At 38.7% G+C, this 19,733-nt stretch overlaps 1 pseudogene; it reads left to right on the top strand.

Moving 5' to 3' along the window:
- Positions 1-7,101: 7,101 nt before the first annotated feature.
- On the top strand, positions 7,102-19,448 carry LOC131359383 (uncharacterized; annotated as a pseudogene).
- The last annotated feature ends 285 nt before the right edge of the window (positions 19,449-19,733 follow it).

The raw sequence follows: 19,733 nt of genomic DNA, 5'->3' as shown, positions 1-19,733 counted from the left end.
GTGGTCAGGTACCCTTGCAGGTCGTCTAGCACGCAGACCACATTGATGTAAACGGTTTCAAATGGTCTGACATGACACTTGGGTGCCTCTTACCTCCCTTAAATGTGCCTGGAGTTGAGTGGCATTCATCATCCGGTTCCGCAGGGCACTGTTCACAATGAAGTGGTCATCAACGTGGGATGTGGACAAAGGACGTCCACTTCTATGCCTTTCTGTGATTCTTCCAGTCTCTCTGTATCTCTGTTGCAACCTGCTGATGACACTCTGTGACACTCTAAGCTCAGTGGCCACTTCCCTCTGAGAACATCCTGTTTGAAGCCTCGCAACGGCGAGGTACTGTTGGTCAATTGTTAGGTGTGGTCTTGGTCTCATGATGTCAAAATGTAAACAGCATGATGAAGAGGACTGTTTAAATACCAATTCTAATTGAACCAGAAAATGTATTGGTCAATTCATGGATCAAACACCAGTTGTGAATTTTGCCGTTAAGCACCTTGTTAGAAAACAGCAAGTTATGCAAAAAGTACTGAAACACTGAACAGTTGGACATGTGCATTCAAAAGTGTAGAGAAGGTCAAATTAAGTTCACCTGTAAAGGTTATAGTGTATTTTAGGTGCATCCTGAAATTTCACCCGAAAGCCGAATATCCTTAACTTTTTTAAAAATTTATATTATTAAATCTATATTTAATAATATAAATATTGATAGTTTTTCGTTTATAGATTTCTATACTTTGTTAGTATTTTGTAATAATTTATCACTTATGTATATTGTTATGGTGTGTGTCTTGGGCTGTATTATTCTTATCTTTGAAAAAAAAAAGACAATATTTCTAACAGTAGGTCGTACTGAGAAGCCATATTTTGCAGATAATTAAATAATCGAAGTCAACTAACTACACAGGACTTAGAACTTGACTCATTTTGACAGCAGGACTGTTTCTGTAGACTAACAGTTGCCATTTCAAAACAGAATGCAATATTTAATCCTTGTCTGAGGTGGGATTCGAGCCGGGTCGCTGTGGATGGGAGGGGGACTTGAATTTTTACTGATTTTTTTTGTAAAAAAGCACATTTTTAAATAAAAATTTACAAAACAGGCGTATATAAATCACACGTGGCATTCTGTCTCTCTTTTGTTTTCTTCCTCTTTCTTTTCTTCTCTTTTTTTCTCTTTTTCTCTCTTTCCCCTTCTTCCCCATTTTTTTCCTTTCTTCCCCACCCGAAACAGACTATTGTTCCCCAGCTTCAAGCTACTAATGCTACAATTACAAAATATATAAAATTGCCAAGACTAATGCAGTTGACATCATAAGTACTAGCAGAAAATGGAAAATGTAAACAAACAAACAAATAAATAATAAGAGGGATCATAAACAATGCATTTTTTTTATTTAGCTCTGCCTTTACATAACAGAAGTTTATATATAGTCCACAAGATACAATAAAAAAATGAATTAACAAAAATGAACCAGTTCATAAGTTTCTATAAGCCTTACTAATAATGTTTTCATTTATTTCATACCTAGTAGCATAACACAAAAAAGTGCTACACGACTGGGTTAGAGCATCTCTACATCTATACATAGCTATATATGTACACACAGATTTATTTGATTGTTTATTTTTATCTTATACAATTTTACACTATTTCTTGGTATTGGTAAGGAAATACTTCTGGTACAGATAAAGGTACATCTCATCTTATCGTCTAATCTAAGTAAGATTTTAGGTTGTTGTTTTTACATAAAGCATTGTTTAAGGAAAATACCTTAAAATATTGCTGATATTTGATTGCTGATGTCTTGAAGGATTTTTGAAGGCTATCTGTATTTTATTGTCATTTTCATTTCACATTGTAGTGAATGATTAAAAGTTTCTGACACTCTTTAAAAAGGATTTGTATTTTAGTGAGAAATGAATTTTATGTGTTTGTGTTGAAAAGATGCATAGAAATGATTTTGACGCATAGAAATGATCGGAAGGAGGCTGTAATAGATGAAATTCAAATATTTTATTAAAGTTAAATAAGTAAGCACTATAATAAAAGCTACAACTATTTACAGATTTTGAACTATTTACAGAAAAACTCTATTCAAGATCTACATAGAGGGATGAGGGAGGAGGGGGTGATGGGGGGTTAACAGGAGGATGAAAATAGGAGGGTTAATAAAGGTATTAAATGAAAGACAAGCGCATCATTTAGATTAAAGCTTAAAATTACAAAATTAATTCATACTTACCTGTGGAGAGCTTGAGCAATGTAGGGACAAAATATGAAATGCAAAAAAGTATTAAAAGGGTAATGAAACTAGTGAAAAAAATTGTTTGTGTGTGTGTGTATGGTGGGAAATGGGGAGGTGTGGGGGTAAGGGAAGGACATTGCTCAGAGTCTCTCCAAAGTCTTCAACATCTTCTTTACGTGCTGCTGGAGGAGATCCCTAACGGTGGCTTAGCGTAGAATACGTCAATAAGGCCTGTAAGCTGACCCTATCAACAAATTACACACACACAAATCCAGTATTATGTCACTGTCTTACAGATACAATGGTGAGAATTTGTGTATCGTGGCATCAGAAGATATTCAACACTTACAATAAGCTCTGTGAAGTAGTTCTCTGCTTCAGGCTCCTCCTCATCTGCATCCCACATGTTGATGAACTCCAGCAGGTGGTCCAAGTATCCTCCCATTAACTTTAGGAAAGAAAGAAGACAAGCTCTGTTAATGCCAGGGTTAAAATATGAGAAAAGAAAATGCAATAAAATAGATTGTGTTCTCAAACTACAATTCTAGCATTCTTTTTAATCCATGTTAAGACTCTTACCGACTCAGGTGTTAAGTCGTTCGTCAAAAATCTGTATAAAACCCAGCAGAGCTGAGTTTCAGGGCCCCTTATCCTCCTGATGAAGGATCGAATAGTGTTCACTGACTAGAAATACAAAAAAAACAAAAACAAAAAATGAGAACTTGTAAAGATGTGTGTATGTTTGTGTGATGTGTGTGATGTGTGTGTGTGATGTGTGTGTGTTTGTGTGTGATGTATGTGTTTGTGTTTCATAATAACACATCAAACATTCTGTCACTTTCCTTACAGTAAAAACAGCTTGAGTAAAGGTTTACAACAAGCACTTATTTATGGGATGCAGAATTCAGTGGCTGTCTATGCAGCAATTCAAAATCTGCAAAAGAGGTTGTACACAAAAGCTGAAATTAGATGAATGTTTTTAACAATGTCTCTTCAGTAGGATTAGCTGCAGTGGTAGAGGCATCCAGGTATCTAAATGTTTCATAGATAACAGAGTGATAATTATCTATAACGAATTAAACATCAGAGTAAGTAATGTAAATCTCCATTGATCAACTTAAATCAAATAATGTGCAAAGAAGTTATAGTTTACTGCATTTTACTATGCAGATTACACAGTCAAGTTTAAATGGTTTTAATTGCATTAATTTAAATAGCACACAAAGGGAATATTTCTAATCATATCATTTCATATTTATTGTTAAGTATTGCACTCTTACTCATTAGATTACAGCATCAGCCGAACTACTCTTGTTTTATTGAATGTATTACGGTTCATTTGGGTGTGATGTCATTACATAATACAATGCACTCTACGTAAAAAGTTTATAGTGTTAATGTCGGATGTACAGAGCCGACGCTTGTTCAAGTTTATTAATAAATGTTCCAAAGAAGTTGATAATGAGACGTGTAATGTTTTGTTTGTTTTCATATACGTGTTGAAAGAACTGCGCACCTGAACTCAGTGGCGGACCGTCAGGGCCAGCAAGGTCTTCTCTGCTGGCCTAAACAGCAGTGATCTGAATCACTGACTTGCATTTTAATATATTTAATATATTTTTCCATGAATGTGTATTAAATTATTCCCGATAGTCTATTCTCTACATTTCATAGCTTTTCTCTTGGTTGCGCTGCTTCCAGTATTGTATATTTATGATAAGAGTATTTATCCAACCACATTTCATCTAGTGGCCGTAAGGCCTGCAGAAGTAAAAGTGCAGGCACCTGAAGCTTAAAATAAGTGGCAATGAACCTGTTCCATTAACCAATCAGATTTCGAGTTGGGATCACTGGGGCCATCTAGCAGGCATACGATTACGTCAGCAATTTCCCGTCCTTTGATTGGATAGTTGGAGTAGTCAGAGGCAGCGACCTGCCCATATACATTTTTTCTATATTCGCTGCGTCCTCTGGAGATTGCAGTTTTCTGAATACGGCATCAAGAATGTCTTTTTGAGAAAAGTAACCGTAATAAAATTGACTATTCCTTGTGAGGTGTGAAATACTGTAGACTAATTTCTTTTTTACTTTGTTATTTAACGGTTGATTAGTGTCTATTGCCGTGGCGTCCAGGGGCGATTCTATTTTCATTTAAGGGGGACTCGGCCACCAATGAGGGTATAATAAAAAATAAATAAAATAAATAAATAAAATAAAGGTTTGATTAACAGGGTAGGATGGTAAACTTATTGCAGCATTCCACTGTATTGCACAGATGTGTATGACATTTGAGTACTGAACAAGCCAAATACGAGTCTTCCTGATCTCACACACACACACACACACACACACACACACACTTGTCCTCTGATCCTCACTCTGTGACGCTGCAGTCTGCGGATTGAAGAACGCGCTGAAAGACGGGGAAGAGCCGAAGTCTGCTGCCGTTTTCATATGAAATTTGAAGGGGACTGAGGAGATCACGAATTTGTGTACAGTTTATGGAGAATCACAGAATTTTAGGAGGGCTGAGTAGAAAATGTCACGGGGTCATAATGATGCCTTCTTACCCACATGACATTTTCTCAGTGGCAAGGGCAACAAATGGAGGAGCAACAATCACTTTCCAAAGGGGGAAAAGTCACATGGTTACCAAAGGTGGTAGCAGATTCATTGTAACTATAAAGATTTACAAAAGTTTCAAGGTGTAGTGAGAGGTATGGAGATAAAAGCGACCACAGTCAAACCAAATCAGTCATGTGAAGTGTGTACACAGTGAAAATTCACTCAGACGAGAAATAGGGAGCCAGACAGAAAGGCAAAGAACTCTTTAGAACTAGTCCACACTGACTTAGCCGGCCCCATGCCAACATCGAGCACAGAAGGGTACAGATATACAAAGTCTTATACAGATGACTACTCAGGTACCATGTTAGTGTATTTTCTAAAGTCTAAAGGTGACACGGTACAAGCCACAGAAAAGTTCCTAGCAGACATAGCACCTAATGGAGAGGTCAAGTGCATCTGTTCAGATAACGGCACTGAATTTATGAGTTGAGACTTTCAGGCACTGTTAACGAAAAATAGGATTAGACACGAAACGTCTGCACCTTATTCACCCCACCAGAATGGCACAGCAGAGAGAGGTTGGAGAACCCTTTATGATATGAGCAGGTGCCTACTGACTGAAAGCGAGTTACCAGATAAGTTATGGAAATACGCTATGCAGACATCAGCTTACGTGAGGAACAGGTGCTATAGTAGACGCACCAAGAAAACGCCATACGAGTTGTTCACAGGAAAGATGCCAAACATTTCTAAAATGCAGAAGTTTGGATCAATATGTTTTGCTTACCAACGAGAGAGGAGCAAATTAGACTCTAGATGTGAGCAAGGTATTTTCACTGGCTACAAAAACAGCCCAGCTTATCTAGTGTACTATCCTAACACAGAGAAGGTTCAAAAGCATAGGTTGGTGAGATTCACAGCTAGGACAACTAGAAAAAAGGAAACACAAACACCCGAATCACACACACAAAATCCTAAAAAAAAGTTGTATATCCTAAAATCAATAACATTGAAGGAAATGTTGATGAAAATATGAAAAATGTACCAGGTCAAGGTATTCAAAGTGGTGTTTCTGAGACTATGCCTGAACAGAGTGAATGCAAACAGCCAGGTCAAGTTACTGAAACTGGAATCAAGGAACCCACTAAGAGCCAAGAGGAGAATTTGAGACTGAGGATATGGAGGACAAGCTGCAATATGCGATATTCCTCAAACCTACCAGGATGCCATAACATCAACTAAGTCAGGGCAATGGAAAAATGCTATGGACAAAAAGATGCGATCACTAGCCCTCCTTTTGTCTTCGGGTCAAATTGTCATAACTTGGGTTTTCTTTCATATACTTGCATGAAAATGACATGGATGATTCAATACTATGCTCTTTGAAAATATTAAATATTAAAATTTTTGTTAAATTATGTGTGTATGAATAATTTTTTATAACACCATCAATTTGACCCGGCCACATTTAGTAGTGACCCATTGTCACACTTTTGAGCTTTCCAGAACATTGAACATACAACATCTGATCTACCAACATGGGGCTACACACACACACACACACACACACACACACACTCTTCAAAGTATTGGGCATTGCATTTCATTGGGCCTCCAGACAAAACAAAAGCTACACATTTGTAAACATTTCACACATCTACCAACATGGGGCTACACACACACACACGCACACACGCACACACACACACATACACACACACACATTCTTCAAAGTATTGGGCGTTGCATTTCATTGGGCCTCCAGACAAAACAAAAGCTACACATTTGTAAACATTTCACACTTGTGATATGCAACATCTGATCTACCAACATGGGGCTACACACACACACACACACACACACACACACACACACACACACACACACACAGTCAAACACTGTTCAAAGCATTGGGCACTGCATTTCACTGGGCCACCAAACAAAACAAAAGCTATGAGATATGCCTTTGCCCATTTGGGGACAAGATAACAATAAACAAAAAAACCCTGAATTATAGCATCCTTGGGGAATTTCACATTTCACTCTAAGACAGCAAAATGAAGAGGACCTACACAGCATTCCAGGCCCTTGACCTAATTTTTGACCCTTTGGAGGAGGACAGAGATGAGGCAGAACCGGCAGAAGAGGAGCAGGAAGTGTCAGAGGAAGAAAATACCACAGACGAGGAGGAATCAACTGATGAGAAGCCTCCTGAAACGGAAGAAATTTTCCAATCAAAAGATGGAAATATTCTCTGGTCCTCCATCCCTCCAAGTGACCGACGTCCATGTTGGGGACAAAGCGCGAGAGGAGCCCCCAAGGTCCAACAAGGTATGCTGTCTCTCGTGCTGATACCATAAAGTCAACTTTTGAGTTATTTATATTCAAAAGACAGTGTTAGACATGACCAACAAGGAGGGGTGTCGTGTATATGGTGACAGCTGGAAAAAATTAGATCAAATAGATCTACAGGGATATCTGGGTCTATTGATTCTTGCTGGGGTCTACCACTCCAGTAAAGAGGCTACGTCCAGCCTGTGGCATGCTCAGATGGGGAGGGCAATTTTTTGTGCCACCATGCCACTGAAAACATTCCAGCTCATTTCAAGCATCATATGATTTGATGATCGCAGCACCAGACCAGCGTGCCGTGCCAGAGACAAATTGTCTGCCATCCAACAGGTCTGGGATAAGTGGGTGCAACGCCTGCAACTAATGTATAATCCAGGCACTATGTGACCATGGACGAGCGCCTGGTCCTGTTCAGAGGTCACTGTGGGTTTAAGCAATATATGCCAAGTAAACCTGCCTAGTATGGAATTAAAATCTGGGTAGCCTGCGATGCCCAGACTAGCTATGCCTGGAACATGCAGGTGTATACCGGCAAACCTGCGGATGGCCAGCGTGTGGTTCTCGAGGTGACAGAGGGTCTTTGGGGACACGTCATCACCTTTGACAACTTTTTCATGTCCTATGTCTTTGGCCAGGAGCTGCTAAGGAGGAAGCTGGCCATGGTGGGAACTGTGAGAAAAAATAAACCAGAGACAAGAGACAGGGCCAAATTCTCCTCCAAGTTTGTATTCACTGCTCTTGTCTCCTACCCCCCCCCCCCCAAATAAAGGAATGTGCTTCTCATGAGCAGTCTGCATCGTGACACTGCAGTTAGCACCAAAGAGGACAAAAAGCCCCAGATCATCCTTGACTACAACAAAAACAAAGGGGGAGTCGACAACCTCGACAAGGTATTGCACTTTTTCATGTAATATTTTTCATTCAGCTCAATGCATTGCATTCTTGTGTAAGAAAATATAAATTAATTTTGACTGATTTGTTGTTTGTTACTTTTGTTGCAGGTCACCAGTGTGTATAGTTGTAAATGAATGACAGCCCGTTGGCCCCTGGCAGTGTTTTACAACATGCTTGATGTGTCTGCATACAACTCCTTTGTGCTGTGGAGAGAGATGGACCCAAGCTGGAATCAGGGGAAGTGCCACAAAAGGAGGCTGTTCCTTGAGGAACTTGGAAGAGAACTTGTGACACCTCTCTTAAGCCGATGCCAAGTTCTTCCCTGCATGCCAGCCTCTGCCAGCATGGTCATGGAAGTCCAGCAGGGTGCAAATGAAGACACACACACACACACACACAGTTTCTGTTCATTGTATTTTTAGTTTGCAATGTTTAAAATTGTTTTGAAATAAAATACATGTTGTGTTTTGCAAATCATATTTGTTTGCTCTCACTTATTTATGAATACAGTTGCATCAGTCAGCTTTCACATGGGGATATGCTGGCTAATGTTTAACATATACCATATATCAGTGTTTCATGTAAATGAGGTTTATTGTTCATAAATTAAATATAATAATAAGCATAAGAGGTGTAAAAGAAGTTTTATTTACATGAAATTATGCCATGTTTTTGAGTGGTGTGTGTGTGTGTGTATATGTGTATATATATATATATATATATATATATATATATATATATATATATATATACATATACAGGGGTTGGACAATGAAACTGAAACGCCTGGTTTTAGACCACAATAATTCATTAGTATGGTGTAGGGCCTCCTTTTGCGGCCAATACAGCATCAATTCGTCTTGGGAATGACAGATACAAGTCCTGCACAGTGGCCAGAGGGATTTTGAGCCATTCTTCTTGCAGAATAGTGGCCAGGTCACTACGTGATGCTGGTGGAGGAAAACGTTTCCTGACTCGCTCCTCCAAAACACCCCAAAGTGGCTCAATAATATTTAGATCTGGTGACTTTCATGTTCATCAAACCACTCTGTCACCAGTCTTGCTGTGTGTATTGGTGCATTATCATCCTGATACACGGCACCACCTTCAGGATACAATGTTTGAACCATTGGGTGCACATGGTCCTCCAGAATGGTTTAGTAGTCCTTGGCAGTGACGCGCCCATCTAGCATAAGTATTGGGCCTAGGGAATGCCATGATATTGCAGCCCAAACCATCACTGATCCACCCCCATGCTTCACTCTGGGCATGCAACAGTCTGGGTGGTACGCTTCTTTGGGGCTTCTCCACACCGTAACTCTCCCGGATGTGGGAAAGACAGTGAAGGTGGACTCATCAGAGAACAATACATGTTTCACATTGTCCACAGCCCAAGAAACCAACGTTTGGCATTGGCACGAGTGACCAAAGGTTTGGCTATAGCAGCCCGGCCATGTACATTGACCCTGTGGACCTCCCAATGGACAGTTTTGGTGGAAACAGGAGAGTTGAGGTGCACATTTAATTCTGCAGTGAGTTGGGCAGCTGTGGTTTTATGTTTTTTGGATACAATCCGGGTTAGCACCCGGACATCCCTTTCAGACAGCTTCCTCTTGCATCCACAGTTACTCCTGTTGGATGTGGTTCGTCCTTCTTGGTGGTATGCTGACATTACCCTGGATACCGTGGCTCTTGATACATCACAAAGACTTGCTGTCTTAGTCACAGATGCGCTAGCAAGACGTGCACCAACAATTTGTTCTCTTTTGAACTCTGATATGTCACCCATAATGTTGTGTGCATTGCAATATTTTAACCAAAACTGTGCTATTACTCTGCTAATTAAACCTTCACACTCCGCTCTTACTGGTGGAATGTGCAATCAATGAAGATTGGCCACCAGGCTGGTCAAAGTTAGCCATGAAATCTACAACACTAAATTGGCCAGTGTTTCAGTTTCATTGTCCAACCCCGTATGTGTGTGTGTGTGTGTGTGTGTGTGTGTAGCCCCATGTTGGTAGGTCAGCTGCTGCCCCCTGCTGGGTATCACAAGTGTAAAATGTTAAAAAAAATGTGTGGTGATGGTGTGATCATTATACACTTTATGATTTATAAGCAGTCAAATCAGACCGGGTCAGTTTGACCCGGAAGGACAACAGGTGTGACTATTTGCTGCCATTAAAAAAAATGAAATGGTTTCAAGACAATATCCTGACTAAACATTGACATATACCAGTCTGTGATATTCCATCTACTTATGTGGCTCTGATCATGACCATAGTGAAAATAATTCAGAATTTCTGTTTTTTTTTTTACTCAAAAATGAGGTATAATTTTACATAAATGAGGTTTATCATACCAAATATTTGCCAAATATAAAAAGTGCAAAATATATGTTAATGTGTTGGAAACAAGCTGACTAAAAAGGTGAAACAAAAAAAAAAAGGTGATCATACATACCTCATTTTTTATAAGTGATCAGAACAGACCGGGTCAATTTGGGCTGCGGAGGAGAAAATTGTTTGATTAATGGAAAGGGAATAAGACCTTCACACTCACTCAGTTGCCACCAGGCAAACAGCCAGTTGGGGGCAGATGGGTCTACACAATTAAAAGAGACATTAATGGATCTGAAAAATACAAGGCGAGATTTGTCAGATGTGACAAGTGTAAGAGTGGTCATGCAGAAGGTAGCACAGGAAAATTTAGTCTTACACCAGATGGACGTTGAGACAGCTTATTTGCATGCACCGATTGACTGTGAAATTTACTTGGTACAACCAGAGGGTTATGAGCAAAAAGACAGGGTGAAAAGCTAGTATGCAAGTTAGAGAAATCTCTCTATGGCCTAAAGCAATCAGGGAGAAACTGGAACACTATGGTACATGTATGTTTAATTGAGAATGGTTTTACACAGAACCCAGCTGATAACTGCGTGTATACAAGGGAAAGGCAGAATGAGAAAATAATCCTGATAATATGGGTTGATGACCTAATTATAGCAGCTAACAGTGAAAGTGTTGTGAAAAGTGTAAAGGGAATGTTCACTGAAAGATTCAAAATGAAAGACATGGGTAGGTTGAAATATTTTCTAGGGATAGATTTTGAACAGGCAGAAGGTCTAGTTAAAATGTCACAGGAGAGATATGTGAGGAAAATACTAGATCGATTTGAGATGCAAAATTGCAAGTCTAGAGAGACTCCATGTGAACTGAAACCTGAGTATTCTGAAGATGATGAAAGAACCAAGAAAGTACAGAGAGGCAGTAGGAAGTTTAATCTACTTGTCCACTTGCACTCGACCAGATATACACTACCAGTCAAAAGTTTGGACACACCTTTTAATTCCATGGTCTTTTCTGATGTTTATTTCTTTCTACATTGTAAAACAATGCTGAAGGCGGCCGAAATACACAATAATGTCCTTTGAACAGTTGATATTGAGATATGTCTGCTACTGATGCTCTGTAAAGCCTTCATAACGGCTCTAATCTGAGGTGCTGTTAATTGGTGATTTATATATATATATATATATATATATGCGCTTTGGACGAGGTCGTCTGGAGGTTACTCACAAATTGGCTTAACATCTGAGTTCTTCATAGATTCAACACCAACTCAATGATGGCAATACAGCATAAGTACAATGTTAAAGAATGTCATTTTGTGTATTGATTAGAAGGTTGTTATCCTCAAAGTCCTCAAAGGGTTGGCGTCTTCTCTTCGAATGTCCAAAATCTACATGAAACGAATCAGCATAGCTGCTGTTCATATTATTAGCAAGCAGTAGATGATAATGTGCATTTTCAGATGTACTGGAGCAGAAGGTTATGGAATGTATTACGTGTGTGCCTGGCTAAAGAGCTAAAACTCTTTAAACTACATTTAAGCTGGGAGAGTGTATCTGAGCCCCGAACACTGTTCAAAGTTTTGTGATTTCAAAGAGTGTGACATATTGTAGCATGTTAGAAGACAAGTTGGATACATGGGAGCTAAACCATTTAGGGCCTTGTATGTGAGTAGCAGTAGTTTGTAATCGATTCTAAACTTAACAGGTAGCCAGTGTAGGGATGATAAAATATTGGGGTTATATGATCATATTTTCTTGACCTGGTAAGAACTCTGGTGGCTGCATGTTGGACTAACTGTAGCTTGTTTATTTTAGATGCAGGACAACCACCTAGTAATGCATTACAATAGTCCAGTCTGGAGGTGATTCATGAATGCATGAATTAGCTTTTCTGCATCAGATACACATAAGATGTTTATTGGCTTGGCAATATTTCTAAGGTCTAAGGTGTTTTTGTAATATGGGCGATATGATTTTCAAAAGACTTGCTACTGTCTAATATAACAGCAAGGTCTTTCACTGCCGAGCTAGTAGTAACAGTACATCTGTCTAAATGCAAGGAGTATTGTGAGAGTACTTACTTTTTTTGGACTGAATAGTAATATCTTTCTTATCAGAATTTAATAATTTAGGTCATAATTTTATATGACCCATATTTCACTGCCATTACACCGGCTAGTTCCCCTTTTAATTTTACAAAATGGTATTGATCAGACAGGTAGGATCTAAACCATCTTAATGCCTGTCCCTGAATACCTGTGAAATTTTGTCATAATCTATAGGAGTCATGATGCATAGTGTCGAATGCAGTGCTAAAATCAAGAAAAACTGATAGTGAGATCCAGCCTTGGTCTAAAACTAAAAACAAGTCATTTGTGATTTTAACTAGCACAGTTTCTGTACAATGGTGTGACCTGAAACTTGACTGAAGATCCACAATTTTGTTCTTGATTCATTTCAAGACCATTTTTTTCAGTGAAGAAATTCATAAAGTCCTCACTACTAAACTGTGATTAAATACTCTTTTCAGATTCTGGTTACCTCTGAATGTTTCTTTTGCCCTGCATGATTTTACACATTGCGCTGCTGCTACATGACTGCCTGAATGGATAACTTTGTAGTTATCTAAACAGGTGTACAGTAGTTATTTAAACAGGTGTACAGGTGTTTCTATTAAATTGGACAGTGATTGTACACAAATTCTCTAGAGCATTAACACTGCAGTGCCCGAGCCTGAAATACTGTAGCCTACGATGGAGGAAAACCCTGACCACAGCCCGCTACCCGCACACCCATGACCAGTGGTCTGACCTGCAGGATTTGTTTTAAGTAGCTACTTGCTCTGCCTCACTAGCATACGATTTCTTCTTAGAAGAATTAACATCATACTTGAGGAAACATGCAGAGGTCAGCACGTCCTGTGGTCATCATAATGGCCATTTTCTTTCATATGAATCTAATGTTAGATCGGAAGAATGAAGGATTTTTATTGTATAGGTGAATAAATGTGTCCTGCATGTCTAGTTAGGCTTTAGTTAGCTAAGTAAGCTAACGTAATGAGTAACTCTGGAGCAGCAGTCTATATTAACATTACTGATGTTATACAGCAACACAATAACACAATAGATCAACTTTTATTCTTCATATTCACCAAGTAACATTTCTTTTTCATAGCTTCTTTCTTTTAATGTAAAGCAGAATAAGATTACTGCCAAATACCCCAATTGTCCATCACACACCAAAGCATTAGTTACTAAATACTGAAATATTGACTAGTGCTGAATCTGAACTTTTTTCTTCTGAATCTGTAGAGCAGCAAGTTTCTGTTAAAGTCAATCTGCTTAGATCCTCTCTGGTCATTTGTTTAAAACTTGTTTATTCCCAGGACACAGGCGTGTCCAGCACACCTTATTTATTCTGTATGAGTTACCAAGTCAGACTGTCCTGCTATAGTACTTAATATTTTCTTCTGCTGTCTGTATATGTTTCATTTTTAAGCACTTTATGTAGGAAACAATTTACAAGCCACAGACCCGGTCTTTATATAATGGTCCTTTTTCTTGTGTAGTGTCCATGCATAAATACCTGTGCCCTGTGAACACTGGCACACACACACACACACACACACACACACACATTTCAACATCTGTGTAGTAAAGTGTTTTATCAGGTTTTAATTTATTTCTATATTATCTATAACATAAATCCTAACAGGAAAACTTCATTGTTCTCAAGGCCTGCTATTTTCCAGCCCCCATGTTCCCCTTGTGTGCCTTGACTACCCAGAATAACGTTAATTGATATCTGTATCATGTTCATGTCTAAGACCTTGTATTAACAGGCATGTGTGAGTAGAGTGACAGATTCTTCTCACATAAAATGAATAGTTAATTACATAATGTGATACAGTAGTAGGAAAATAGCCATCTGGATAAAAAGATGTGATTTTACAATCAGATATTCCTATTTTATATTTATTTTGTTTATTTTTTTGGAAAAACACTGTGAGCATTTTTACCCATGTTAGGGAAATTTAGAATTAATTATTTTTATTGTTTTTATTGCATTGTTGTTGTTTTGGAAATTTATTAGCTGCTATTTTACACCATGTATCCTGTAATAGGAGAACTTTATTTTCCCGTATTTTTGCTTGTAGCTCAACTTTCTGATGGGAAGGAGAACACCAAGACAGGTAGTGAGTCCTGCATCTTCTACTAAAAAAATGAAGGAATACAATTAGTAGTAAAAAGAGTAGAAATGTAGGATAAAGCAATTAAAACAAATTCCATCAGCAGCATTTGAATGAATCTTGAATCTGTCCTGGTTTTTAGGCCCACTTTAACAACACCCTTAGTTATCTCCAGTGCTTCCTCAAACTGCATTTGTGCCCTGCTTTACAGAGTCTCCTGCTTCTGAGGAAGTGAAGGAGATTCCTTCACCTTCTTCTATGAGTCCTGGACTGATGGTGGAGAGCTCAGGGAGTGTCTGCTCAGGTGATGCTGAGCAACCTCCCTGCAGTAGTGTGGAGGTAAAACGTTTAAATCTACTACATCTTTAATTCATGAGTAAAGATGCTCCTGTTTTCTCTGGAATAGACAGTCTGAGATACATTAAGGTAACTAATATTTGTTTTACAGTTGATGGATTCCAGCTTTGAGCCGGAAATACCCCAGTCCAGCAGAGAGAGCACTGTTCTCCTGGTCGAAGGTACAAATTTAAATGAAGATTAAAGTGAAGGAGTAGACTTAAGTATTTAGGCCCTCTTTAACAACACCCTTAGTTATCTCCAATGCAATCTCAAATTGCATTTGTGCCCTGCTTTACAGAGTCTCCTGCTTCTGAGGAAGGGAAGGAGATTCCATCACCTTCTGGTGTAATTCCTGAACTTTTGATGGAGAGCTCAGGGAGTGTCTGCTCAGGTGATGCTGAGCAACCTCCCTGCAGTAGTGTGGAGGTAAAACGTTTAACTCAACTACATCTTTAATTCGTGAGTAAAGATGCTCCTGTTTTCTCTGGAATAGACGGTCTGAGATAGTTTAAGGTAACTAATATTTATTTTATAGAAGGAAGATTCCAGCTTTGAGCCTGAAATGCCACAGTCCAACAGAGAGTGCACTGTTCTTCCAGTCGAAGGTAAAAATTTAAGTGAAGATAAGACTTTATGTGAAGGAGTAGACTTAAGTATCAAAGGTCAAGCACTGGACTGGTTTAAATCTGACCTGTGGGGTACCCCAAGGATCAATTCTTGCCCCCATTCTGTTTTCTTTATATATGCTTTCTTTATATATAAAAACACAAAGTATTTTTTAATTTTTATGCAGATAAATTTCCTGAACTTAAATGAGAGTAAGACTAAGGCAATTGTGTTTGGTCTGTTAGCTCTCTCTGGTAGCTTAAATCAAGTGTCAGGCAGCTTAGCTGCTTATGTAAAACCTGTTAAAAACCTAGGTATTGTCTTTGACTCTGCCCTGTTATTTGATAAGTAAATACAGTTGTCAAATCATGTTTTTTCCAGTTGAGACTACTGGCCAAAGTTAAAAGTTTTTTAACCCCTGCTGAGTTTGAAGAATAATTCATGCAATTATATCTTCTTGTCTGGACTATTGCAATTCAATTTATATAGGTATTGGTCATTCCTATATGAACTGCTTGCAATTAGTCCAAAATGCAGCTGCTAGACTCCTTACTGGCACACGTACATTTGATCACATCACCCCCGTCTTACTCTCTCTGCAGTGGTTATTTTAGTGGGTATTTTAGAATAGAGTTTAAGATTTTACTCTTTGTTTTTAAGGTCTTAAATGGTCTGGCACCTTCTTATTTATCTGAACTTGTGACTGTTAACATATCTGCTAGATGTTTAAGGTCATCAAATCAGAAACTGTTAAAGCTTCCCAGATCAAGGCTTAAAAGAAAGGGAGACCGGGCTTTTGCCATAGTTGGCCCCAAATTGTGGAATAGCCTCCCTTTATCTATTAGGATAATCCCTACAGAATCTCTGTTTAAACTAAAGCTTAAAACTCATCTTATGTTAAAAGGCTTTTAAAATCTGAGTCAACCTGAGCTTGTTTTTTTTCCTGTATATGTACTATTTCCTGTCTCGATTGCTGTTATTTTGATCTTATAATTTTTGTACAGCACAATGGTCAATGATTGTTGTTTTATTGTGCTATATAAATAAACTACACTAAACTAAGTATTTAGGCCCACTGTAACAACACCCTTAGTTATCTCCAGTGCATTCTCAAATTCTATTTGTGCTCTGCTTTACAGAGTCTCCTGCTTCTGAGGAAGGGAAGGAGATTCCATCACCTTCTTGTGTGAGTCCTGGACTGATGATGGAGAGCTCAGGGAGTGTCTGCTCAGGTGATGCTGAGCAACCTCCCTGCAGTAGTGTGGAGGTAAAACGTTGAACTCTACTGCATCTTTAATTCTTAAGTGAAGATGCTCCTGTTTTCTCTGGAATAGACAGTCTGGGATAGGCTGAGGTAACTAATATTTATTTTATAGAAGGAAGATTCCAAGAGGAAGAGTGCACTGTTTTTCTCCCAGAAATTACAACACCAGCTGATGTGAGATCTGGACTGAAGAGGAAACACTCAGGGAGTGATGCTGGGCAACCTCCCTGCAAACGTTTTAAGGTGAAACGTCCACTACATCATTAATCCTTGAGAGAAGATGCCCGTTTTCTTGATTTCTGTTATATTCACATTAAGAAACATATAGATAGAATAAATAAACCCGAACAGATAGGTCATGAGATCCAATATTCCATTCACAGAAAGAAGAGAAAGAGATCGAGTTACTTGTCAAAGCCCTGGAGGAGCTGAGGCTGGAGGACAGTGTAAAGACCCATTTAGAAACATTTGGTAAGTTAACAAAAAATAAATAATTAAATAATAAAATCAAACCTTCACATGCATGCAGATATCACTTCTAAGTACAATGCACAGTGTGAAATGTGATATCTGCTCTGAAAGTGTATTATATTTGTTGGTCTTTGAGAGCTGTTTCCAGAGAAATGTCCATCATTGTATTTAGAAGCTGTTTCACATTTCACAAAGCTGATCCACATTTAATAAGGAATTCCTCTATATGTAATCAAACCTGCATTTTTTTCACCAAGACAAGCCTAGAACTGGGTGCAGAGTCAAGTTTTGGGCCAATTATGAAAAAGCCCTTTTGTCATGTACAGTACATTTTCCATAATTTGCTATTATTTTCTATTTTGCGCTGTATTTGTTCTCTCCTTTACAGGGTCTCCTGCTTCTGAAGGGATGACACAAAGTCCATCAGCAGTAAAAGCAAGATCTGGGAGGAAAAGAAAGACTCCACTGAGTACCTGCTCAAGTTTTGAACTTCCCTGCAAGCGTGCTAAGGTGAAGTGTTGGGCTCTACTACAAAAACTCTGGGCATTCATATTAGTTAATTAAATTCACCACTAACAAGCATTCAGTTAATATTTTACACTGGCTCTTTCATAATCAGAAATATGATGTCATTCATGAAACTGATGTTAATCTGAATCACAGCTAAACATTAAACTATTCTTTTTGTGTGAATTAATGACACTATAAAACTGAAGCTCAGTTGTTTTTCCCCTCTAGCTTCACCATGGTTAGCACCCGGAAGACATCATCCCATCATTTTCCAGACTCCTGGACCATCTGCCTTAATTTAAAATCTTTTTTAAAAATCTTTTTTAATTAAAAACAAATAAAGAAATTACTTTGTAATGACAAAAAAGTTGTATCTATCTATGTTGCCACAAGTTTCTAATTTCTGCAGACAAATGAGAGAATGAGAGATTTGGTGGGGAACAAGAAACTCTCACTAATCATCAGATAACAAAAACACCTTTTTAAAAAGCAAATAAGAAAATGTGATTCATCAGACCAGGTCACCTTCTTACATTGCTCCGTGGTCCAGTTCTGATGCTCACATGCTCATTGTCAGTGCTTTCAGCGGTGCACAGGGGTCAGCATGGTCACCCTGACTGGTCTGTGGCTATGCAGCCCCATATGCAACAAACTGCTCTGTGTATTCTGACACCTTACTATCAGAACCAGCATTAACTTCTTCAGCAATTTGAGCAACTGTAGCTTGTCTGTTGGATCTGACCACACAGGCCAGCCTTCGCTCCCCACGTGCATCAAGGGCCTTGGCTGCCCATGACCCTATTGCCGGTTCACCACACTTCCTTCCTTGGACCACTTTTGATAGATACTGACCACTGCAGACCAGGAACACCCCACAAGAGCTGCAGTTTTGGAGATGCTCTGATCCAGTCGTCTAGCCATCACAATTTGGCCCTTCATCAATCTCGCTCAAATCCTTACTCTTATCCATTTTTCCTGCTTCTAACACACAAACTTTGAGGGCAAAATGTTCACTTGCCTAATATATCCCACCCACTAATAGGTGCCATGATGAGATTATCAGTGTTCACCTGTCAGTGGTCATAATGTTATGGCTGATCTTTGTGTGTGTCTATATATATATATATATATATATATATATATATATATATATATATATACACCAGAAGCAGCAACAGATGACTTTAATGTCCTCATGGATGAAAAGAAAGAAAGGAGATGTGAGTTGGTTGATTCAGTAAATTAGCTCAGGTCAGGATAATCATATTTTCTGTCTACACCTGTTGATGTTAGCCTACCGTTGACTGAGCTAAGGTAAACATACACTGTTATTGCTAGGCAACGTCAGACAGTTAGCTAAATATTTAATGTAGATTAGAAGATTCTGTGTAGCATGAACACAAGTTCACTTTAAACCGCGTATTTTCTGTCAGCAGTGTATGACAAGCAGACTCTGGATGTTAGTTTAATGTTAAACTCAATATGATCATAACTCGGTCATTTTCATATCAGAGGACAGATGAGGTGGAGCTGCTTCAGAACAGAGAGGGTGAGACAGGGAGAAGCAGTAGCAGCACAATGGTACAGGTAGGTTATGTGCTGTATGAAGGACCAGGTGATTTTGGTTTGTTGGAGATAAAAGGGAAGAAGTGTACATGATAAGTAGTGAATACAGTTTGAATATTATCAAATTAAATGCTGTTCTTGTAGAAGCCAAAGTGTGTGTTTAGATGTTTAGAATATTTTGTTAACATGGTCACATCATCACATGGGTATGGTTTCATATTATTTACCTGCTCACTTGTGTAGTGGGAAAGAAGCAAAGGGTCAGGCCCTGATATTTTTATTGACCGTTTCCATATAGTTTTAGTGCTGATGAACTTTTGTTTATTTTTATTTGTGTCAGAGGACATAATAGGTGAATTGGCTTCAAGACAGGGAGGA

Source organism: Hemibagrus wyckioides, linkage group LG09 (assembly GCF_019097595.1).
Source record: "Hemibagrus wyckioides isolate EC202008001 linkage group LG09, SWU_Hwy_1.0, whole genome shotgun sequence".
In the NCBI taxonomy this organism is placed as follows: Eukaryota; Metazoa; Chordata; class Actinopteri; order Siluriformes; family Bagridae; genus Hemibagrus; species Hemibagrus wyckioides.
Note: the sequence above shows the minus strand (reverse complement) of the source record. Positions and strands in the feature narration are given on the sequence as shown.